The sequence below is a fragment of the Mus caroli genome, chromosome X, assembly GCF_900094665.2.
Source record: "Mus caroli chromosome X, CAROLI_EIJ_v1.1, whole genome shotgun sequence".
Classification (NCBI taxonomy): Eukaryota; Metazoa; Chordata; class Mammalia; order Rodentia; family Muridae; genus Mus; species Mus caroli.
The window spans coordinates 135,726,120-135,752,400 of NC_034589.1; the positions used below are offsets into that span (position 1 = coordinate 135,726,120).

Sequence of the window (26,281 nt, forward strand, 5' to 3'; positions counted from 1 at the left end):
ATTAGAGACAGAAATATTGATAAATCTGTTAAGTACAGGTGAGTCTGATTATCCCTAGCATCTAACTTGTCTAAACAAGCTGCCAAGTCATCCCAACTTGCTATCCATACCCTAAATGGAAAAACTCGAGTCAAGGCACTAACAATAGAGTAATTCAAGACAAGTGTCTGCTTTATATACTCGGTAAGAGTGAGTTGGATGTTCCTGGGCTAGCTAGCCTGGCATCTGTATTGGCAAATGACAAAAGAGATACCCTGATCTCAAACAAGGTATAATGAAAAGCATCAAAATCAAAATTGTCCTCCTACCTCTATATGTGAACTGTGGTAAATGTGCATTCACACTCACACACATGAGTGCACACATGTCATACATATACATATATTATGAACACTCATGTACATACCTATGTGTACACATATAGACATACAGACACACAGAGAGAAACTACCAATGTTTCTTTTCAGCAATGATTATCAACTGTTTCTCACTTGTTAAAATCATTTTGTGATGCTTTTTTCCAACTTATCATACTTCTAATTATATCGTATTATTTTTGAAAACTTGGGGCCAAAATCATAGCTCAGTGAGTAAAGGTAGTTGCTGCCAAATCTGATGACCAGAGTTCAATTCCCCAGAATTCATAGACAAGAACAAGTGAAGTGATTACCAAAAGTTGTCCTCTTATCCCTATAGATGTATCATGGTACTTATGGTCATAGATAGATAGATAGATAGATAGATAGATAGATAGATAGATAGATAGATAGATAGATACATACATACATACATACATAGATACATAGATACATAGATACATAGATACATAGATAGACAGACAGACGGACAGAAGGACTGACTGACTGAAGGGATGAAACAATATTTAAGAGTGCTTGCTATACAATCATAAGGCTGGAGTGTGGCTCACTGCACCTGTGTTACACACTAACATCCTTCAGCAGATTCTAACACCAACTTAAACTCACTCAGGAATGTGTTCACAGGGACACAGAAAAACAAATAAACAAAGAACTAAATAAATAAACCTACCATTTCTCCAGAAAATTGGAAATCTCTATTTTCTGGAAGCAGTCTGGATTTTCCTTTGTTTTCTTCTGTGTATGATTTCTGTAGAAAGTCATGAGAAATGATTTAAACTATATTTTTACAAAGCAAATTATTTTTGTAAAAAAGTTTTCTGATTTAAATATAATTACATGTCTGAATGAGTGAGGCACCAGAAAAAAGTTCTGAATTGAAAATGAAAAACAAGAACAGAGTACCTGTGTCCTACTAGACTGTTTTTTTTTTTCCTTTTCCTTTTTGTCTTCTTTTTGTTATCTTGAAAAATGTCAGGGATAAAGCAATGTAGCAGAACACAGTCCCAAAGAGTTCTAGTAAGTGCTTTCCTCTAGGCAGGATTGTGTTTATTCTGCTTTAGCCTGGAAGCCTGTTTGGAATGCAAACCATAGAGAGTACCACATCAGCTCCTCAAAGCTGGCTTCCTCCTCCTGTCCCTTGATCTCCAGGCTTACTCCCCTTGCTTTCTCCTTTCTGACCCTCTTTTCCCTCTTTCTCTCCCTTTCCCTCATTTTTCCCCCTGGGTGTATAAAGCAGACACTTGACCCGAGTTACTATTGTTAGTACCGTGCCTTGAGTTTTTCCATTTAGGGTATGGATGGCAAGGTGGAATGACTTGACACCTTGTTTAGATGAATTAAATGCTATGGATAATCAGACTCACCTGTATTTAGCAGATTTATCAAGATACATAACAGGATGAGAAACAGTAGGAGGACAATTCCCAGATGTTGGACACACCAAATATATGAAATGTAGCAATTAAAACAAGAGCTACACAGGTCCAGTTTTAAAAGAAAGCACTGTAGAATGAAACCTAGCACCAACCCATCCCTTTGCCATGGGTTACTCTATCAATGTACCTGGGACATACTCTGGCTAGAAGATTGCCAAGAGACAAATTTTCAACTATCTTCAAATTCAGCTCAGCATATTCCAGCCTTCCATCAGTACAGGTACTTCCATTCTATCTGGATTCTCATCTAATCTAGTTGCTGGCTACCTGCATTGACTCTTTGCAATGTCTCTTTAATTTGCTTTGTGACTCCTAAAGTTTCTTTAACCCCCTTTTAATCTTTATGGTATGTATACTTACAATTAAAATGGAATAAAAGTTTGCAATTTCTGTTGTCATGAATCCAAGTGAAACCAAGAGTATTCAGGTAAAAAAAAAAAAAAAGCTGGTGAAATGAATGTGAATTGTGAATATATTGGCATTCAGTAAGTTCTGACATTGTGGAAAGACACTGACCTAACTATGTTGTTGGTACAATGTGTTCACAAATTTAATGTTTCTTTTTCTACAATTGGAAGCCAATATATGCTTGGATAAGTTGTTACTATTATTTTCCAAATATTAAAAGTACTTTTCTTCTCTTTTCTTTTAAATTATGATATGACAAGGTTTCACCTTTTTAAGCCAGGTGTTAAGTCCTCACACTCGTTCTGCAGCACACAGCAGCCTCCAGTTTGCTACAACGTACTCCAGCCTGGATTCAGACTCATGATCCTGGGGCCTCTAGTGGCAGAGGACTAAGATTACAGAACTGAACCTCCATGCCCAGTAAGATGTTCATTTTCAATATAGTTTTTATTAATAACTTGGTTTCAGAAGAATCATTTCCATATATAAATTGAAGGTTAAAGTTACCTTTCAACAAGTTTTCTCTTTTAAAATTATTTTTAACTCGTTTGTACAAAGACCTTTCTCATTTCTCAGCAAACTGAATACCTTCATTGCATTGAATTCAGTGATTTAAAAGTATTGATGCTTTGCATACACCCTCCTCAAACTTAAGGACTTTAAATGCTTATCTTAGTCCCAAGTGATAGGTCTGCATGCTTCATGTATTTTTGTTTTTGACAGCTGTGTTGAGCCTAAGCCTGACACTTTCCCAAGTGACATTAGAGCTTTCTCAACAAAATAAACCCAAAAGTTTTTGTTTGCATAATCTACCCTTAAATTCACATTGGCTTACTATATTACTGCTGACACCGTCATGGGCATCTATCCAAATCATCATTTCCTGAACTTCCATTTTGCACTCAGTGCTGAAAACAGACAAGGCACAATATTTCCTGCCCTAAGTTCTATTGATGTAGCAGAGGAAGAGAAACAATTATTTTGAAGTGTGGTTTTTCACTTGTTACCAGTAGAAGGGTGAATTGATACAGCAGTCATATTTGAGGTGAACTGGCTGAGATGGCAAGATGCTGGCTTCAGACATTGGAGAAACCAAGTTTCAGCTGGCATATAGCCAGGCTAAATGAAGACCCAGATTTTAGAATGGCATTTCAAACTGTCCTTTCAGGTCCACAAACTGTGTTGTTAAATTTCTTGGCTAAAAGATGCAAATGGCCAGGATATCTCTTATCTTCGAATTTGGCCTTCCAAGAGAATAGACCTTTTTCCCCTTCTCATCTTATTTTTCATCCTACTACAGAATGGTCTTGCTACAGAGCTTCCTTTGATCAAGCAGATGAATGGAACACCTCAAGCATGATAGGACAAGTAGTTCAGTGAGGCCCAGGACCACTGTTGACTTCTGGCAATGATGCTATGAAATCTTCACACACCCTACCACCCACTAACCCTAGGCTATGAAATCAAAGCAAAATTCTGTACATCAACAGAGCCAGTAATTTCAGAGGATGACCTAGTACACCATTAATGGGAGGAGAGGCCCTTGGTCTTGGGAAGATTATATACCCCAGTACAGGGGAATGCAAGAATCAGGAGGTAGGAGTGGGTGGGTTGGGGAGCAGGGCTAGGGGAGGGTATACTTTCGGGATCACATTTGAAATGTAAATGAAGAAAATACCTAAGATAAAAAGGAAAAAGAAAGAAAAAACCAATAAAAGTCAAATTAGATGTCAACTTGGCAATGTGTATAAAAACCGTTTCAAAGTTTACACCAACTTATCCTCAAATATCCAAGTAATATAAGAAGAAATCATACATACAGCTTAACATTTAATCAATGCTAGATAAGCAAAATCAAACCGACCTTGGAGAGAGGATTACTTGTAGGGCTGAGCCTGTTACCATCAGGAGATCTTCTGAGCCTAGTTGCAAAGATCCATCATAATTGGGTCTGTGGACTGTTTGTATTTCCTTTTAGAAGGAGGGGTTTAGAGTGTCTGGCAATATGTCCCAGCTTCTTTTATGTGATATTGTTATAAATCAAGGGGTACAGGAAGGAAGCTATTAATAGCCTGGGAAAGACTACATGATTGGGCTTCCATCTATTTATCTATAGTGAAGTGATCATCTGTGCTGTGTAAAGACTTTCCAGTGTGGCCGTTTAGGGGTTACCAGTATTCAGTCAATAAACCCACGTGACTGTAAGTAAGTTGGATAAGCTCATTGGTTCCCCAGTAAAGATTTTGGTAGAATCATATGTTGGTTTATCATTGTAACTTGAGAGGAGTGGGTAGACGTTGATCTCAACCCTTGCAGTTGAATAACATCTCCAGAGAGTATGGCTTATCTTCTTTTGACTGAGTATCTAATAAATTGTTTCCAATGGATGCCACCTCCTTCGCACCTTGGATGAAAATGGGATGCTGATACTTCAGTACCTCCTGAGCCCTCCTCATTTACTTGAAACAGTATACAAAGACAATGAGGCACCTATGAAAAATTACAAACACACACTTGCCTTCTACCAATCTACTTCCCTCCCAGTTTATGTTTTTAAGTATTTTCAGTCACTATTTTTCAGCTTGGGAAAACTTTCAGTTCATGGATCTATATTTCTTTTCCCAATTCATGAGCCAGATTTTGCTTTATTTCTATCTTTATATTATTCAGACAGCCTTAACATCCCTCAGACTCAGGTGCCCCTTGTTTATTTGATCATAACTTAAAAGTACGGGGGCCTGTTCTTTTTGGAAGAGGAAACAGGGGGCATGAATCTGAGGAAGAGGGGTGATAGGGAGAAGCTGGGAGAAGTAGAGAGAGGGGAAATTGTGGCCGGGTGTATTTTATGAAGAATCTATTCTCAATAAAATAAAATAAAATAAAATAAAATAAAATAAAATAAAATAAAAGACATTTCTATGCAAATCTGACTTGTATTTTCTTTGCACTTGCACCTGAACAGGTAGCAATTGTTGGTGAAAGAAGTCTCACAGTAGATTAGGTCCGTGGTAAATATACAGCATTCAAGGTTAAATTAGCCCTCAGTAGTATTCAAAACTTTACTACATGTAAAGATTCATTTCATTCTTTGTAAGTACAAAGCTATATTCTCTTTGGTACATGTATCCTCATTCAGCACCCACATGCCCTTGATTTTTACATTAAAAGCAAAATGGAGGGTGGAGGAGATGTCTCAGCAAAGTGCCTGATGTGCAAGCATGAGGATCTGAGTCTGGATCTCCAGCACAGACATCAAAGCTGGGCATAGTTATGCAAGTAAATGAGAAAGAGAGCAGAGATAGGCAGGTTCCCAAGGCTCAGTGTATAGCCATTCTAGACTAACTGATAAGCTCTGGGTTCAGGGAGAGACCATGTCTCAAAGAACAAGGTGAAAAAGCAATAATGTAAGCCACCTGCCACCAACCTCTGGCCAACACATAATTGTGTATAGAACACATTCACTACACACACTAAAAAATTGAAAGTGCCAAAATGGATAATTCCTACATATTTCCATTTTGCAATAAATACCTTCATTTATTGTTTTCTCCAGTCTCTCTAGTTAGTAGAAGGAGATATATTTATACCTTCTAATGTAAAAGCTCTCATATGTGCTCATATTTGTTGGCATACCTTTGACTATTACACTAGGTTCTTTTCATTCTTTCTCAGTGCTGCTGGTGGTGGAAGATTAGTAGTTTCTTAATACTTCTCTTTGAGTTTACTCTCTGCCTCACACCACCTCTTTCCACGTTGTAAGCTAAATGTACATAGTTGGTTTGAAAGTCTGAATCTAGTTATGTAACTTTCAACCTAAGAATCATCCATGCTTCCTTTCTTATTTTAAAATTCAGGAATAAGAATGAGAATCCTTGGTTTGCTACTCAAGACTCTAAATATTAGAGCACCTGGTTAGTTCTTCATCTACTTCTTAGGAACCTGTGTACTTGTGTTCTATGCTCACACTATAAGGACTATACATATTTTTTTGTTGTTTTCCCAAAGATTCCTTGACAAGTCATCAGACTTCCAATGTAAGACAAAGTTACCAATGAATTATTATAATATCTTTGATGCTTCCACAGTATCAGACACCAAAAGATTTTTTTCTCAGTAAGATTTTTTTTTCAGTTGTATAAATGCCAGGCTTACCAAAGAAAGATGTGGAGAGGAAAGCATATTTTTCCTGGAGCAGGACTGAACTCTTTTGTGGAAATTATCTTAAAATACACCAACCATCAATACACTTTAAAGCTACATATGAAGGAAATCATCCAATTTTCTCTGCTTCAATAAACACGAATCATCTGAAGATTATGAATACTGAAAACATGAGAGCAATTCATCTTCATTTTCCTCTTTAATCTGTGATAGTTTAATTTCTCAAGCCAGCACTTTACAGGCCAGTTTAAATTCCTTCCACTTACACCCACCACAATTACACCAGCATGTATCATGCTAAAGAGTTTTAAATCTTTTATTTAATCTCCTTTAAATACTTGTCTATTACATCTGTATCATGGCATATTTCCTGCAGTTCCCATGATATTAGCCTTCAGAGTCTTTTGCCTGGGCAAGTACTATAACCTCCAGATACATTTTCCAACTTAAGATACATCAAATTCTCCCTAATGTAGTATGTTCAATCTTTGAAAAGTTCAATTATATACAAACTCTCCTAATGCCTTCCCACTGTTTTACTGAATGATTTATAATGATAACTCTGCACTGAATGTGCTTCTCTAAGCATCTCACTGCAGTGATTTTCTTAATCTACAGCACAACATTGTGGGATGCATATTGATCTAATCCACTTTGACAAAAAAAAGTAATTTGAAGTACAAATATGCTACATTAATGTCTTGGAGTCTCATTAATTGGCAAGTGATGGAACTGAGATGCAATGTTACCTGGTTCTTTTGGGATAGTGTACCTTTAAGTTGTATGCTGCTACTGTCTCTTATAAAGTAATGTACAGGGTACATAACAATGATGATTAAGGAACAAAAGGCTTTGAATTTGAGATTGAACAGGAGAACATGGGAAGAGTTTGAGGGGGAGAGAGTTATAAATAGTATGAATTAAGTGTGTGCAATTTGCAAAAAACCCACGATTTTAAAGAGAAACATGCAAAACCTTCAGCGTGGCAATCTATGCTTTTTACTCTTTGTTCTGTACTAACAAGTTCAGTTTTATCTCCTGTATTGAGGTTTTGAAAAACAGGATCTTGTTTTGTCACTAAGCCTTTGTCCAAGCAGTGTCCTTAAGATCAATTACGGTTTGCCGAATTTAGTTGTTAATGGATTACTAATGAATTTAGCTAAGGGAGTAGAGCTTTGTGTATAATTGTTGGCTTGGTGGTAATGATGTTATCTGTGTACCCTCCATTTGAATGTTGGAACATGGAAACAATAGTCCCTTGGGATTGGAATTTCCCCAGAAATCTTATGTTTGAAAAGGGAAAAGGCTGAAGTCTGGTGCCAGTCAAAGAAAGAACTAATCTCCCAGAAAGATACTTTACATACTTTTGATAATCTAAGCATATCCCTGCAGTGACTTTCTTAATTTACATCACAGCATTATGGGATACATGGTGATCTAATCACATTTAACTAACAGTAATTTAAAGTACAAACATGCTCCATTAGTGTCTTGGAGATGCCTTTAAGCTCTATGCTGCTATTGTCTCTTATAAAATAATATAAAATGCACATACATGCACATAACAATAATGATTAAAGAAGAAGAGGCTCTGAATTCCAGAGGGAATGGGGGAATTGAAGAAGTTCAGATCATCTTACAGGGAACACATAAAGCCAAGATAAGTATAAATGAATAATTGGTAAGAGCACACCTTAACAAGGACTTAGTTACACATACCTTTTGACTCTACACGGTATGTACTCACTGATAAGTGGATATTAGGAAAAAAGATAGAAATACCCACAATATAACTCATAGACCTTATAAAGCTCAAGAAGAAGGAAGACCAAAGTGTGGATGCTTCAGTCTTACTTAGAAAGGGGAACAAAATAATCACAGGAGGTAGAGGATGGGAGAGCCTTGGGAGGAAGAGAAGAGGGGAAGGGACAAAAGGGGGACAGGATCAGGTGTGGGGGGAGATGGGAGATATGTACAGAGGGTCAGGAAATTGAACAGAGGTGTGCAGCAATGGTGAATGGGGGACTGGAGTAGCCAACAGAAAGTCCCAGATGTCAGGAAAGCAACAGGCTCTCAGGACACAACAGGGATGACATTAGCTGAAATATCCAACAAAAGGGAGAAAGAACCTGTAGAGACCTTATCCAAAGGTTAGACTCGGTCCCCAGTTGAGGGATGGGACCACCTACCTGTCTCAAAATATTTAACCCAGAATTGCTCCTGTCTAAAGGAAATACAGGGACAAAGAGTGGAGCAGAGACTAAAGTAAAAGCCATCTAGAGACTGCCCCACCAGGCTATCCATCCAATATGCAGCCACAAAACCCAGTAACTATTGCTGATATCAAGAAGTGCTTGCTGACAAGAAGTGCTTGCCTGATATAGCTGTCTCCTGAGAGACTCTGCCAGATCCTGACCAATACAGATGCAAATACTTGCAGCCAACCATCAGACTGAGCATAGGGACTCCAATGGAGAGGTTAGGGGAAGGACTAAAGGAGCTCAAGGGGTTTGCAACCCGATAGGAAGAACAACAGTATCAACCAACAAGACCCCCCCAGAGCTCCCAGGGACTAAACCACCAATCAAAGAAAACACATGGAGGGACCCATGGCTCAAGCTGCATATGTAGCAAAGGATGGGCTTATCTGGTATCAATAGGATGGGGGAGGCCCAACTAATAACTAAAATTGTGTATTTTCCTTTCTTGGAAGAATGTTGACTATAAGATAGCTTGATAAACATTTTAAAGTGGAAGTTTCTTACACACCCACATTTGTTTGTGCCCCAGACTCACATAATGGCTAATTATAAAATGATATGGTAAATTCCAGGAAAGTGGTGGGCACTTAGAAGCCAAGAGAACAGGTAAGTACTCAGTCTGGTTTTGAGAGTTGTGGTGTACCGTGACACATTAAAGCAACTGGAATGCAATCTGTCTCACAGATGAGAAGGAAGTCTTGGCCAACAAGATGAGGATGTATTGGGGGGAAATGGTGTGTCCTCTGTGGGAAATGATTATTAAATACAAAGAATAGATAAAACTTAACACATTCAGGGGTCTACAGTGAATTGTTCGGCTATGGTGTAAGATGTACATAGGCATGCCTTTTGGGCCATGTTCTAAGACTTGGATTTAATCCTGAAGATTAAAAGTGGATACTGAACTGAGCTTAAATCTGAAGGTTGTATGATGTTGTGGGATCTAAAACAGGTGAAATTTAAATCTCAATAGATAAAAGGCTACTTTTTCCATTAAGACAGGACAAAAAGCACAGGTTAAGAGGAAAATGAATGGCTCTATAAAATAAAAGTAGGGAGGGAATGAGGGAATGAGGGAAGGAAGGAGGGAATTTGTCATAACCACCCAAGAGAATGCAAAGGAGCTGGATACAATCCAGAAGGATTATAAATGGTTGTGTCCTGATTAGTACCATTTCTTTCCTTCTTCAGATCTTAGCTGAGGTTTCACCTGCAGAAGCCTCAGTGGGGACACTCTGTTTTATGCTTTTGAAGTACAGGCTATCTTTCCTGCAGAGACTTAATGCTAATATTATATTAATTCATGAGATCGTCTGATTAATATCTACTCCATACCTGTTCACTTGACACTGTATAGAATAACCTTTAGTCTCCCATCTCTAAAATATAAATAAAGAACACTAATCTTCTCTATTGCGACTTGTTGCATATGAGTATTGTACTAAGTGACTGCACTTATGTTTTACTCAAGAGGAAACTGAATCTCTAAGAGCTCAGTCTTCATGTATAAGCTACCTCTCCTGGGCATATATCCAGAATATGTTCCAACCAGTAAGAAGGACACATGCTCCACTATGTTCATAGCAGCCTTATTTATAATAGCCAGAAGCTGGAAAGAACCCAGACGCCCCTCAACAGAGAAATGGATACAGAAAATGTGGTACATTTACACAATGGAGTACTACTCAGCTATTAAAAAGAATGAATTTATGAAATTCCTAGGCAAATGGATGGACCTGGAGGGCATCATCCTGAGTGAAGTAACCCAATCACAAAAGAACTCACACAATATGTACTCATTGATAAGTGGATATTAGCCCAGAAACTTAGAATACCCAAGATACAAGAAGCAATCTGCAAAACACATGAAACTCAAGAAGAACGAAGACCAAAGTGTGGACACTTTGCCCCTTCTTAGAATTGGGAACAAAACACCCATGGAAGGAGTTACAGAGACAAAGTTTGGAGCTGAGACAAATGGATGGACCATCTAGAGACTGCCATAATCAGCTTCCAAATGCTGACACTAGCAAGATTTTGCTGAAAGGAACCAGATATAGCTGTCTCTTGTGAGACTATGCCGGGGTCTAGCAAACACAGAAGTGGATGCTCACAGTCAGCTATTGGATGGATCACAGGGCCCCCAATGGAGGAGCTAGAGAAAGTACCCAAGGAGCTGGGGGGATCTACAACCCTATAGGTGAAATAACAATATGAACTAACCAGTACCCCCCCCCTCCAGAGCTCGTTTCTCTAGCTGCATATGTATCAGAAGATGGCCTAGTCACCCATCAGTGGAAAGAGAGGCCCATTGGTCGTGCAAACTTTATATGCCTCAATACAGGGGAATGCCAGGACCAAGAAGTGGGAGGGGGGAGTGGGGGGGAGCATGTGGGGGACTATTGGGATAGCATTGTAAATGTAAATGAAATAAATACTTAATTTAAAAAAGAGTAAGTACAATGAGAATTTAATCCAAACCTACATCAATCTAATATCTGAACCCCCTCTTCCCTTCCACACTGCTTCCTTGGGCAGTAGGCAATTAAAGAGTTCATACATGAACTCTCCTAGGGTTATAGGCATTCTTACATTCTTGTCTTTACTTCCCTGATTATATGGAAACAAACATGAATACTTTACATCCAAATGAAAATATTTTGGAAAGCTACAATTGCAATTCAATGAAGATAATAGTCACAGCATACACATGTCCTCTATCTCCTAAGTTATAGTGTATATTTATCTGCATTCTGATTCTATATGACACTGTACATTATCCATCTCTCCAGCATAGGTTTTAGTCTCAATATCAAAATGGAGTAAGGGAAATAGACATATAAATCTGAGCAAGGTCCTTCAACTCTTTACATCCCTATTTTCTTACATAGACAGGAAAAACAATACCATTTGTTACCATACAGCTTATGAAACGGTTAATGGATAATGCACACCAAAAACTACCATGGAACATTTAATATAGTAATTCGATTTCTTTTCCATCTGCTTCTTCTATATCCAGGGGCCACATTCTATGAATTTCATGAAAAAATACCCCAGAAGCACCCTATTCCACTTCAACTCTTACCAAGTTGTAGCAAGAATAACAAGATATTCTGAGAGCAGGTTTCATTCACCTGTAAAATATTGACATTATAAGAATTTCTGCCTCTTCTTTGATTTCTCCCACTGTTTAAGTAATCATATATAACAATTAGATGACATTTCATAATATCAGGCAGAGATACATTGAATATCTGGTTTATTTTATAAATAAAGAAACTCAAATCAGGAAAGCTACTAAACAGGCATATACAAGGAAGATCTAAACAAAACCCTGCATTCTTGGTTATTATTTTGTTAGGGATAGCACTTGGCTTAGTGCTATCCCTAACAAAAAACCCAGCAATACTAATACTAATTTATTAATGTTATTCTTGAGTCTTAAAGCTCATTACAATATTCGATGATCTCAGTATAGTATATACATGTCTAAAATATCATAATGAAACCCATTGTTTTGTCCACTTAATAAATGCTAACAAAATGGGAAGAAAATAGCAGATTAAGCTCTTGGTGTTAATGTTCTGGTTTTATGTGCCTTCTTGTTTATAAAACACAAAACTAACATGGAAAAGAAACCTAATTGAAAACAACTGCAGTGTATAAATTGGCTGGCATATTTCAGTGTTAACTATTAGTACTTGTTCTTTCAGGGAAAATACTAGATGTTAGTACATATTATAACCAAGATGGTGAAACTTGAACTATTCTTTTCAAAACCCTATTATACATGTAATTAGAATATATGAATAAATGAAGCCACACATACCGAGGATATGCATGCCCTCAAAAATGAATCAAAACATCAAATATAAATCATTTCTCATAGACAGGATCTATGGTTGTCTCTTAAGAAAGAAATGTTTCTGAAAATGGAACCTTCTCACTTATACTACATAATCACATAGAAAGTAGTCTTAGAGGACTCTGAAAAGCAAGTATTTTCAAAGGACCACTGTTGCTCAAAAAAGGTAAGATTTTATAGAAAGAAAATACAAGCTAATAAAAATTGAGCAATATTATTCATGACATACTAATACTAATTCAAACATGTAGTACTTCTCCCCAACCCCACACACAAATGATTCGTGTGCCTTTAAGCAGAGATGATTAAAGCAAAATAAGCAATTACTCGAAACAAGTTACTTGTCATTAGCAAATTTCATACCCAAATAAAACTCCAAGACTTACCCGATGTGAATAGTGTGTCCAGATGTAATCAAATTCTTCCAAAATACCACTGAAGTCTGCCTCAAGGAACAGCTTCTAAGCTTAATGGCTTTTAAATGACCTTAGAACTAAAACTTGTCTTTAAGTAGGAGGAGCTTTAGCTTTAGCCACAAAAAAAGTACCAACTATCATGAGAAAATTTGCATTCAAAGCAAATCAGCCCTCAAAGTTCTATTTGCTTAAAAATTCTCAGAGGAAATTATATCTGAAAGACTTTCCCATTTGATTACTTCCTGATATAGCCTCTTAGCATGCCAGTGATAGTCTATTATGTGACTCATCACACTACAAATCAAATGATAATCTACAGGTAAGTATATGATTAATGAGTTTATGTTTTCTCGGTATATACTATGCAAAGGCATCATTGTTTTGAGTGTCAAATACCTCTATGTAGAAAAAGAGCAATTATAAAACCTGGGTTCTATTCTGGAGTCTTGCTTTATAGTCAGCTCTGAAATTTTATGCAGTTTCCTTAACTCTCCTGAGACTGAAAAAATATTTCAGGTGTGATGATATAGCTCAGTGGTACAATGTATGTATAACATGTATAAGGTAGTAGGTTCATTTCCAAGCACAAAAAGAAAGAAAGAAAGAAAGAAAGAAAGAAAGAAAGAAAGAAAGAAAGAAAGAAAGAAAGAAAGAAAGAAAAAAGAAAAAAATGAACCAAGAAAAAATTATTGATTGGGTCTTCAAATGCCATCCATTTTATGGTTGCCCAGGGCAGATAGAGACATATTCTTCAGTGCTGTAATCACTGACAAGGTGTCCAGAAAACAACCATTATCCATGGTCCTGTAAGCAGCCATAACTAAATTCAATAGAGAGGCAGGGAGGAGGAAAGGAGGAAGGAAGGAAGGAAGGAAGGAAGGAAGGAAGGAAGGAAGGAAGGAAGGAAGGAAGGAAGGGAGGGAGGGAGGGAGGAAGGAAGGAAAGAGGGAGGAAAGAAGAGAGGTACAAAGAACGAAGGAAAGATCTCATCATGGAAGGGGGACTTGTTAGGAAGAGGAAGGGATGGGCAATGGAAAGACAAGAAAGGGCTGTAGGAATAAGTGTGTTCAGAATGCATGCGTATATGAAAGTGTCATAATGAAACATATTGTTGTGTATAATTAATAAATAATAGCAAATATCTTTTACTGTTAAGTCATTTACCCTCTATTTACACAAAAATTGCCTCTTCACTTTGCCTAAGAAATGGTCCCTTATGAGCTGGGGGGTGGAACTCCCATACGTGTGTATGAAAGAGACTGGCCTTGCAATCCAACACCAAGCAAACTTTAAATTGATGGAAAATAAACCGAGGATGTCTAAAATTCCTCTGGTTTCTAAAAGTCCTGATATGATGCTTGATACTATAACTAAAATTCATTAAGTGTAATGCATTTTTCACTAAAAATTTATCACATACTATTTTACACCACTGGGTGGGTATTTGAGGCCTCCCAGGGCAACATGGTGAGACCCTGTCTCAAAAGAAAATATGGAAAAATGTTACCTATGTAAATGAACACAAATACAAAGACTTTTTATTAAATGTCAATCATTCTGTAGACTTTGGAATGCTGGGATTAGGAGTGTGTGCCACCATATCCAGCCTAATATTTCTCCAGGTTTGAAGTTAGGAAGGCAGAAAGAAACACCAACTTAGTGTGACATCGCTGATCTGGCTGTTTCACAATCATTTTTGTCTGAAATTACTTCTCAGAACTCTGTGTGAGAGTTTAGTGTCAGAATTTGCTGACAAGAAAAATAAATAAAAGGAAATCTAGATTCAACCTTTCCTTTCTTCTTCCTGAGATTGCAATTTCAATTAACTCCAGGAAGTTTCGCTCAAGCCCTCTGTTTCCTGCAAATCTTTGGGCAGTTAGAGATACATCACCACACTATAACTCATGTTCAATACCATAGGCCCAGCTTTGTGGTGTTCAATATCTTGCAATAACAGTGTCTGTCATAATAGATATATAAAGGATTAATTAAATTTTGCTAATAGCTTTTGTTTTTAAATAATAATACATACTGCTTCTGTTGTTGAAGTCTACCAGATAGTTCTTTATCTTGATGGACAGCTTCATTGGTGAAAGCAGAGGCTATGCTTTGCTGCTTCGTGTAAGGAAAAGTTGTATCTCAACTTTTTCTGGTTATGGGGATACATATAGTATTAAACCACAGTGCATATGAGCTGTTTCAGATAAAAATTAGAAAGACTGAAGAGTAACAAATGAGAAATCCTGGTTTTGCTGTTTTGTTTTGTTTTGTTTTAAGGTAGAGTGAATAGAACCAAGATAATGTCAATCTCTGACCTCTGTACATGCATGCATTTCAATGCTGCTGCATAAATACATGCATCATACAGGAAAACACACACAATTTTAATTAGGCAAATTAAAATCCATCTTCAATAAAATTAACACCTATTATTATGCTCCTTGTATAGTTACTGAACTGCTGTAGATTTATATAAAATGGTTGAGTGGCAGGAATTATGATATCTTTTTCTTTATACAGTATTCTATAATTCCAATTACTCTGTTGACCACCAAAGCAGGGAATGGTTAGTTTAAACCACTATTTAAATGGAAGGATCCCTGAAGATATCAAAGTCCAAAGATGGCCCAGACCTTACATAAAATGGTGGAAATGTTTACACAGACTTTATATACATCATCTGAAATTCCTTTCACTCATTTCTAGATTAGTTGTATTACTTACATATAGCAATATATAGTATCTTCTATATATAATATATAGTAATATAAAGTAAATTTTACGTGTATAGCTATTAAGGGTTAATCATAGGAAAAAAATCTGTATGTTTTAGTACATATTCAATTTATATATTTGATTCAATCCAAAGATATGGAGTCTATAGAAAACAAGTCTTCACTACATCTGAGAGAGAGAGAGAGAGAGAGAGAGAGAGAGAGAGAGAGAGAGAAGTAAAATGGACAAAACAAGATTACATGTACTCACAAGATTTACAACAGAATTCAAAATTTAATAACAATGCCTAAACATTCATAAAAGCATATGAGACAGAGTATATTAAAGCTGCTTACCTTCTGCCCAAATCTAGTTTTATTGTGCTGTAAAAAAATCTGTGATCTCCTCCATTACCAAGATGCAGTAGCAACAGTCCAGAGCTGACATTGCCAGGAAAAACCCTTGACCCGGAAAATAGAGTTGGCAACAAAAGGGGCCTGTCCTCAGGTGATTTTCAGAAGCAGGAATGAGCACCAAACAGGTGTGAATGCAAACAGCAGAGGTCAGGTGTGCAGGCCTGATTCTGCTCACTCCTCCTCACTGCTCAGCTACAGCACATCCAAGTTCTAAGTACCAGACAGATGAGTTCAAGGCTATGGCATGTTGTTTGAAGTCAAGTTGGAGGAATGGAAACTAGAAACTGTTGAATGTTTACTCCACAATGTGAGAATGTGAGATAGCTAGTTAGATATTACCAGGACTAGAAGACACTGGGGCTGGACTCAGAACCAACAGCATGTAAACCCAGTAACTGGCACTGCAGAGCTCTAATCACAGGTTGGAGCAATGGATGCCAACAATCTCTCTAGCCCAGAGTGAAGATGTGATCCTCTAAAATACTCTGAAGATCATTAATAAATAGATTGTTATCTAAACCTAATCCCCAGAGCTCAAAATTTTATAAGATTAGTATTGGGAGTGGGTGGGTAGGGGAGTGGGGGGGGTATGGGGGACTTTTGGGATAGCATTTGAAATGTAAATGAAGAAAATACCTAATTAAAAAAAAGATTATTATCTAGCGAGAGTCTGTCTGATAAAGAACCAAGATATAATGTCATCCCCTTTCCTTGTAACTGTCAAAGCAAATGTGTCTGTCAGTCATCAGAGAAGAAAATGTCCCATACAAAAGGTTTATTGTTCTAGAAGCTTTAGATCTATTTTTTTTTAAGTCTTCCTAAAATGGTGCTAGAGAGCAGGCTCAGAAATTAAGAGAACTGACTACTCTGGAGGACTCAGCTTTGATTGCCAGCACCCACATGGGAGCAATCAACTGTCTGCATCTTCAGTCCCAGGAATTGTATGTCCTCTCCTGTTCATTTCAGTCATCAGGCACACATGTAGTATACAGACTGAAAAATGTATATGCAGACAAAATGCCTATACACATAAAATACATAATAGGTTTTATTTTTTAAAAAAGTCTACCTAAAATGTAGAGCCAGAAAACAGTCTCTTTGACCGTGGGCCATTCCCACTGCTTCAGAGTATGCTTTCTTCAACTCTACCTGTCTTTACCACTAGGCTCTGTCTCTTATAAAAAAAAAAAAGATCAAGAGGTCAAAACAGGATCCCTATGACAAGATCAATAAACTGAGGCAGATAAAACAAGTAACTCTACCTGTGTCATGAAAAGGATGGGAATCTTCAAGTACAGACACTTTGGTGGATGATCCCCTGGTAGTCTTAATATCAATTGCAAAACACTTAAAAATACATCTGCAATTTAGGTCTGTGCCCTGCCAAAATACCTTGGAATTTCATGAGAGATAGAAATGAGCTTTGTTAATGTTGGTTAATGTTCTGAGTGTTTTAGAAAGCAAATAAAGCTAAAGCTCTCTTTCAAACTGTGGCAAAAACCAGGCAAGAGTAGTGCATGCTTTTACTACCAGGACTTAGAAGACTGTTGGATCTCTGTGAGTTCAAGTACAGCCATGTTTACTTAGTGAGTTCAATGCCAACCAGAGCTACACACTCCTACCTCAAAAAAAAAAAAAAGTAAAGAAAAGAAAAGAAAAAGAAAACAAAACATCAATGGCAGAGGTTATTTCGCAGGTTGTATGTCTCCTTTCAGTCATATAAACTGTTAGAATTGAATACACACCTTCCCAACTGAAGGCTGCATTTTTCAATTCCTTCTCATCTAGGAGTGAAAATGTGGTTGTAATGTAGACAATAATATACAAACGGCAAAGCATGTAATCTTTTGATCAAGCTTTAACAAGAAAAGCACATATCCTCTTCCCACCTTTTTACCCAATCAGCAATATATGGCCTAGATGTAACAGTGGGAACCATATTTGACCACTAGATAATGTCAACATACAAGAGAGCAGAGTGACAAGTTAAAATGATCCTGGACCTTTGTTGACTTGCAGTAGTGTTTTCAGTCCACATTTTGATCTACCTTTGATGTGTCCTGTGAGTCTTAGTAAATAAATGACACCATGGATAGTATCAAACCCATATGGAAAGTATGACATATATATATATATATATATATATATATATATATATATATCAATGGTAAATTTATTTATAAATTATGTACAGCATGAGAAAAATAACACAAAAGAATTAGAATTACTTAACTGTATACATAAGAAATTTATGTAAGTGTAATTTTTCTGCCTTAAAAAAATTCTGGGGCTGGAGAGATGGCTCAGTGGTTAAGGGCACAGACTGCTCTTCCAGAGGTCCTGAGTTCAATTCCCAGCAACCACATGGTGCCTCACAACCATCTGTTATGGGATTTGACGCCTTCTTCTGGTGTGTCTGAAGACAGCTACAGTGTACCCATAGAAATAAATAAATAAATCTTTTTAAAAATTCTTAAAAATAGTAAACATTAATCACATTTCTTCTCATCAGTAGTTGATGTTAGGTTAATGAATTTATGACAAGTCACTACTCAGAAAAGAGAAAGAGTATCTCAGCATTCCCATTATACAGAAGAGAATCTTAGAGCACCAATTTTTCAACATTTAACAAATGGAACTCAAGAATGTTTATCATCAAAAGCACTTTCCTTGTTCCAATACAGCCAGCCACACTATTTTCCAGAAATGGGTTGGCAATATGCAGAATGACAATGGAAAAAATAGTATTTGTGTCTTAAAAACAAATGAATTAGTTTACAAGTAATCAAATCAATCATTTCTATGTTCAGATTTGCTGAGTAGACTTTTATTAATCGTGTCTGGTGCATCTCATGTAGCCTAAGCTGGCCCTGAACCTACTTTGCTAGTAATGAAGCCCTTTAAATCCTTATCTGCTTGTCTCCAGATTCTCACTGCTGTAATTGTAGGCATTCACCTCCAAACTCAATTAATGCAGATCTGGGAGTTGAGCTCAGGAATCTGTGCCTGCTGGGCAACACTCTGCCAATGAAGCGGTAACCCCACCCCTCAATCTGCTTTCTTAATCAGAGAATGTTTTCACTTTAAAGCACAGGGATGTCCTTAAATATTGTTCATGTTTGAGACAGTTACTTAAAACTAAAGAAAACTGCCTTGGAAGTGAGGCTGCCAACGTCTATAAATTTTCACAGCACAACATAATATGCATAATAACCTTGAAGTAGATTTCATGAGATCAACTACAATATAGCAAATTATCTATAAAGTATTTTACTAATTATATTTCTAAACTTTTTGTTACCATAATATACAAATGTCCACAAAAGTAAATTTCTACAATGACATTGCACATATATGGGGACATACAGATATCGATTGGTAGAGTGCTGGATTCTGTCCTTTACATCAACCACAGCAAAAATGAAAATATATTTTTCCAGTAAAAAGTAAAATCCTATATATTCATAGCTGAGATTGAAATGAAATAACAAAATATTTATTAATATGCCACAATGTGAGATCTGACTTGCCAACCCTCAAAAATCAAGAAGGGTCCTATTCATAAAATATTAATTGAACAAGACTAAAACAAACCTGTAAACTTATTCTACCTACTTTTTTAACGGAAAGGAGAGACCAAATGGAGTTAGAGACAAAGCCTTTTACATATGAGAATTCTTGAGGCATTCATGAGTATCACACTGCCTCCTGGCATTAAATGCTCTTGAATTTAGTTCATTCCTCTGAAAATAATGCATGGAATATTATACACCATTAAATTTATAAATTCGTTTAACTAAACTGGGCTATTTTTAAGCATTGCCAGATGTAAGTCTTTTCTACATAAAAATTTTCAGATAGTAGGAATTACAAAATAATTCATTTTCATCTATCTCCTTCAAATGTCTAAACTGTCTTATAAAATACAGTTTACTAATCAAAATGGCTGGGTGAAATAATCATACAAATCATGATCTTTCCGTTTTCTCCTTGATAATGTTGTGTCAGAAATGAGCACATAATCAAAATTTTAATAAGTGATTAACAGGAAACATGAGTGTACACATGCATGTTCTTGGATTGAAGTCCCAGATGGACACTGAACAACCAACAGAAAATTTCCAAAAGCTAGGGGACTATCATTTCAAAGAAAAATAATGATTAAAAAATAAGAATTAATCTTTTCAATTGTCATTTTACTAATGCATATTGGTTTTACAGTGGATACTTGCAGCCAACCATTGGACTGAGCATGTGGTCCCCAATGGAGGAATTAGCGAAAGGACTTAAGGAGCTGAAGGGGTTTGCAACCCCAAAGGAGGAACAACAATATCAATCAACCAGACACTTCCCCGCCCCCCTAGCTCCCAGGGACTAAACCACCAACCAAAGAGTACACATGGAGGGACCCATGGCTCCAGCCACATATGTAACAGAGGACTGCCTTGTCAGGCATCAATGGGAGGAGAGGCCTTTGGTCCTGTGAAGGCTAAATGACCCAGTGTAGAGGAATAAGAGGGCAGGGAGGTGAGAGTGCGTAGGTGGGAGGGGGAGCATGACCATAGAAGCAAGGGGAGGGGGATGGGATAGGGGGTTTTGAAGGGGAAACCTGGAAAGGGGAAAACACTTGAAATGTAAATAAAGAAAATATCCAATAAAAGAAAAGAAAAGAGAAAAAGATGCTTAAATGAGTTGCTAAATAAGGTTTTGAAAAAATATTTTATGAATACTTTCATTTAATTTGAAGAGACTCAGAGATGTTATAGATCATACTTACCATATATTAACACTGACACTGAAGTGGCCAGAAAACACAACATCTGAATGATTTGATCATTTACAGTAACACCAGGATGAACTTCTTTAGATTGGCCATTTATCTCTATGTTTGTCTCTGACTGCCTTGACTGAGGGTTGCCCTTTTTTTTAGACAGTGTTTTTGCTATGGATCTTTGAAATTCTCAATCCTCCAAATTTGCTCATACCTCACCACATCCAGCCCCGTCTGGCAGTGGATCTTTGAAAATACGTTCAATATTTTCTTCAGCCCTTCATGACTCATTGGTTATTACCATTCTGTTGTTCTTTCAATCTTTTATTCAATAAATAGGTATTAAATGTTGTGCTAAACAATTGACACACAGAGACAATCTCCTGCATTCATTGAAATAGCATTCCTGAGATAAGAATACATCATAAAAAAAAACAAGCAAAAGTATATTATGTAATGACAATCTCATTTATTCAAAGTTCAGGTAAAGTCTAAATATATTCTTCTGAATGCCTGATTAACATACTGAAATTCTGGATTCTATTCCCAACACTAGAGGGAGCTAAGAAGAGAGAGCAGAACATAGAGGGTTCCAGACCAGAATTCGGTTCTTACATAAAGAAACTACCTCAAATGCTTGGCAGTGGTGGCACACGCCTTTAATTCAAGCACTTGGGAGGCAGAGGCAGGCGGATTTCCGAGTTCGAGNCCAGCCTGGCCTACAAAGTGAGTTTCAGGACAGCCAGAGCTATACAGAGAAACCCTGTCTCAAAAAACAAAAAAACAAAAAAACAAAAAAACAAAAAAACAAAAAAAAAAGAAAGAAAGAAAAAGGAAAACAAGAAAAAAAAAAGAAACTGTTTCAAAAAAGTAATTGAATACAAAATAATGGAAAAGGTGGAGTACTTGGATGTTCCCAGACTACATGGACACTATTTGATGGAAAGTTTTCATTTGAAGGTGATAGCATGACACATTAAAGAACATTTACCTGTCTAGTAATTTGTCAGGATTTCCTTTTTGCTATCTCTTAGAGCTACAATTGCTAATATTGACATACTTAGCTGTCGAAACTGAATTTACTTGTTCTAAAAAAATCACAGCTGATGGCGCTGAGGATGAGGAGCAGTTCGTATTGTAGATGACTTTCTTAGTATGTAGGAAGCCTAGGGTTCATTTTCAAGTACCATGTATGATGATATACTCCTATAATCCCAGCACTTGAGAAGATCAACAAGATCAGCAGTTCACATAAAGTACTTTAAAAGGCTACATGGAGAAGGAATAGTTATGTTTAAGTGTTTCAACTGCATGTTTGTGCAATATGACAAAATTCTTTTCTTGAATGTGGGTAACAAGGTACAGACAAACTGACCCTAAGTTTCCAAGATGTGTGAGGAGCAATGTCTGAAGACACTGATGCATACATCAGGGAAGTGACATTCTTACAAGACAAAGTAAAATAATGATGAAATATCAAACAAGAATGAGATGGGAGAGTAGGAATTCTTAAATGAACAGTGACCTTACACCACAACTGACTGCACTGAAGCCTCTTCAGCTGCTTTCATAACTCTATAAAGAAACCAATTTCTGTAAATAGTTACCAGAAATTCTTCCAGTTTCACTACTAAAATGTCAAGTTGCTCCTCTGAATGAAATATAACAGACAGATTTCCACAATCATTCAAACTCCTAAAATATCAGATATTAAATAATAAACATATCTCTTCCCTGGTTTTTTGATTAGGTTCATATGCCAGAATTAATTGTAAAACCACGAATTTCCATAAAATAGAAAGAGAAAAAAGCAGTCATCACTTTCTGATAGTTTGCTAGTCTGATAGTTCTGATAATTTCTGATAATTTGCTAGTTCATGTAAGGCAACAGCATAATGGAGGAAAACCTGACAGTTTTAATACATGAGACTTACTTTTGCTATGTGTTGAAGTATTTATAAAGGCTTCAATATCATTTTCACATGTTAATGAGTATTAAACTATTTTTTCTTATGACTTATTACATTGAACTAGAGTCTTTGTAAAAGAGTAGGAAGGCAAGCAATCTAACAATAAGTCCAGTAAGGAAATATGTAAAATAATCAAGGCAGAAGATAGTAGAATCTTCCTATTTATCACATACATCATTCCTTTTTTGAGACCCCATAGCATAGATTCACACAGATACATTTCCTAAAACAAATGAACCAAAACAAACCTCTATTCGTGAGAATGTATCATATCTATTATTCCTCTGCCTCCTGAACTGGACTGCAAGATATATTTCATATTTTATTTTTGTGTGCATATTTGCTGGAGATACAAAAGCCAGAGGAAATGAAATAAAAGAGGGAAAGAAAACGGACAGATTAGTTGCTGGTGTGTAGGTCTGCCTTACCAGATTTGTTCACATTATTTATCACTAGGCTTTCAAACTGCTGCACTGCCTCACAATTCTTGTTATGTTGTCCAGATACTTGATGACACAGATGGAGCTTCAAATTCGCGTGACATAGATGTTGCTTGCTATGATCACTTTAGAGAACTTAATGGCTATGAACACAATTTTTCATAAGTTTCTTTCACAGCCAATGATCACCCTACTTATTTTCTTAACTATTGTCTATAATGTTTAAAGTATATTTTTACTATACCTATCAATTGCTTTTATTCTCAAGCATGGTAAACCAATACCCATGTGCAATCCTAGAATTTCAAAAGGTAAAAGCTCTCTTTAAAGTAATAAGAAATATAACAATACTGTGCCATGGTGCCTTGCCTGCATCTTTCAAAAAAAAAACATTTTTTCTTATTCTATGTCATTTCATCGTGGCTGCTACAAATTAATGGACCAAAAGATTGTCACATTTAACAGATATGCACAGACTTCTGATAAGTAACAGAGCAAGACACAGTGGTGTGTGTTATGAGATATTGGACCTGTGTTTTGGCCCAAGGTCTGTCACCACTATAAGCCTGTTCACATCTTTTTTCTTTAGTACTTCAGTTTTGAAAATCATGAAGGAACAGTGCTGAATATCATAGTCAACTCAAATTACTCCCCAGAAAAGCCCTTTAAATAATCTTTGCCTTCACTACAGAAGAAGTTACCTTACACAGTTTGTTACAATTTTAAGAAAATATAAACCTACCTTTCAAAATATGCGTGGGATCCAGAAACTTCTTGCAAATTGTCTCTACAAGCACTATGTAGAGCTATTAATATGAACTGAAACAAATCAGCTAACAAGAATAGAATTTCTAATCTGCTAACTTCCTGATATCTGTGAAAGGATAATTACTCAAATAAATGCTTATTTCTTTTGCAAAATTAAAATTTTAAGATAGTAGAATGTTTGTGGACTGGCATGGCATGTGGACTGGTAATAGTAATCTCTTCTTCCAGAACAGAATGGATGATACAAATACTATTCATCAGTGAATACATTTAAAAATATATATACTTCATACAACCAGCCAACAAAATGGAAATCACGCTAGTGCAATATGTCATTATATGAAGACAGCACAATTCCCAAAGAACTAGTGTAGAAGATCCAGTCCTATAGAAGAAAGCTGAGGGTCAGTAGGTCTTGCGGTGATTCTCATACCATCAACAGATAAGGCTCTCCTATTTATAATCCCCTGTAGTGCCACAACATTCCTCAGGAACCGTTTCCAATATTTCACAATAAAGATTTCTGTTTAAGTCTAGGGCAAATCTCTCATGGCCCTTCTTGAGTCTATTGCATCATTCGAGAATAAAAAAAATGACTGAATGACTGTCTTCCACATCTGAGTCATTTGTATATTTTTAAGGCAACAAGTAGGTTAGCCCTCAGACTTCGTTTTTTTTATATATCAATGAATACAATTCTTCACCAATCTGCTCTGAAGACCCCTCTTGTTTTCTGTGATTGACCTATATGTATATAGCTATGACTTACTTTAAGGACTCCAGTAACACCTCCCTAGAGAGATGCAGATCTTTTAAGACTCAGCATATAGAACCTTCTATAATCTATAGAGCTTCTCTTTCCCTAGGACTTTTTTCTTTCAGAATAATGTAAGGAACTGTAACTGAGATTATCTGAACTATAATTGTATTATCAAAGTGTAAGAAATACACATTAAAATATTAAAATTTCCTGGCTCCAGATTACAAACAAACAAACAAACAAAAGAAACAAAAACAAAAAACAAAACAAAAAACAAAAATAACAAAAAAAACAAGAGCATTGAGATTTTAGCCTCATGGTATCCTGTCCAGAGGCCAAGAAATTATTCAAGTGGTATTTCTCAAGAAACAAATGTTTAGACTCCTGGGAAGAAGCCAGAAAGCTGGAGTGTGATGTGGTTCTTGGCTCCCCAATTATTATGTCACCAGAAAAATATTTTGGCTGAGTATTAGATTCTCGTCCTCATTTCCAGTCCACTGCAGCCTGTAAAGTTATATGCTTTGGACAATTTCACAGTGCACTCCAAGGTGCATTTGCATGGTTAGCTTGTCATATGTTTTACATCTGAATTTGACCTTTTGGATTTTATGAAAGTATTGCAAACATAAAAAGCTGTCTTCTTACATATTACTCAATAAAATGAGAACTGACGCCTCTCTAAGGCTTCTGTCTTCCATTGCTGAATTAGATTCAGCAAGAGAAGTTAATGGTGTTTGCTGTATTTAATTCAGACATGGCTGAGGAACAAACCCTAAACACAGGCTGACTACCAACCCCATGTTAGCCGTGCCCCCCCCCCCAGTATAACTACAATTGCTCCTCAGTAAACTTAATTTTTAAAATTGCACTACATAAGTTATTAATATGTGTGCATGCATGGTGTGTGTGTGTGTGTGTGTGTGTGTGTGTGTGTGTGTGTGTGTGTGTGTGTAAAATCAGATGACAAGTTCTTTCTCTAGGGACCCTGGGGATCAAATCCAGTTCATACAAATTGGTGCCAAATACCTTTACTCACTGTGCTGTCATGAAAGGTCTGACTTAAATTTTAATTGACAAATTAAAATGTATCTACTGATTGTACATATTAGGTTATTTCCAAATACTTATGTACCATATAATGGTAAATGAGGTTAGGTAACGCATTACTTCTCAATAGCTACAAGTTTGTGTTGAGGACACTAGTATACTTTAGTATACTCATGCTATTATAAATGACATGAATCATTTCTCTATTGGGCTAAATAGTACTCCATGGTCTATATGTGCCACATTTTTGTTACATATTCATTCGTTGAAGCACATATAAATTATTTACATTTCTTGGCAATTATGAATAGTGTCACAATAAATATTGATATCCACATGCCTACTTAGCATATTGAAAGGTGTTTATTTAAATAATCATCCAGTAAGTATGTTGCTGGATTCTATGGTACAGACAAATTTTGAGACATCCCCATACAGTTTTCCACAACCTCTGCACTACTTGA

The 26,281-nt window shown here is 36.5% G+C and overlaps 1 protein-coding gene across 4 annotated transcripts in view; it reads right to left on the minus strand.

Moving 5' to 3' along the window:
- Il13ra2 (interleukin 13 receptor subunit alpha 2) overlaps positions 1-16,259 on the minus strand; it is a 41,020-nt gene extending 24,761 nt beyond the window's left edge. For 3 of the 4 annotated variants that reach the window (XM_029473334.1, XM_021153905.2, XM_029473333.1), the window contains exons 1-4: positions 16,002-16,259; positions 11,735-11,783; positions 1,284-1,450; positions 1,051-1,128 (exon numbers count right to left, since the gene is read on the minus strand). The gene's annotated coding sequence lies outside the window, so the exon portion shown is untranslated. Of the gene's footprint in view, positions 1-1,050; positions 1,129-1,283; positions 1,451-11,734; positions 11,784-12,900; positions 13,002-16,001 lie in introns of those variants that run through there. The other variant, XM_029473332.1, reaches the window with a different exon arrangement.
- Positions 16,260-26,281: the final 10,022 nt, after the last annotated feature.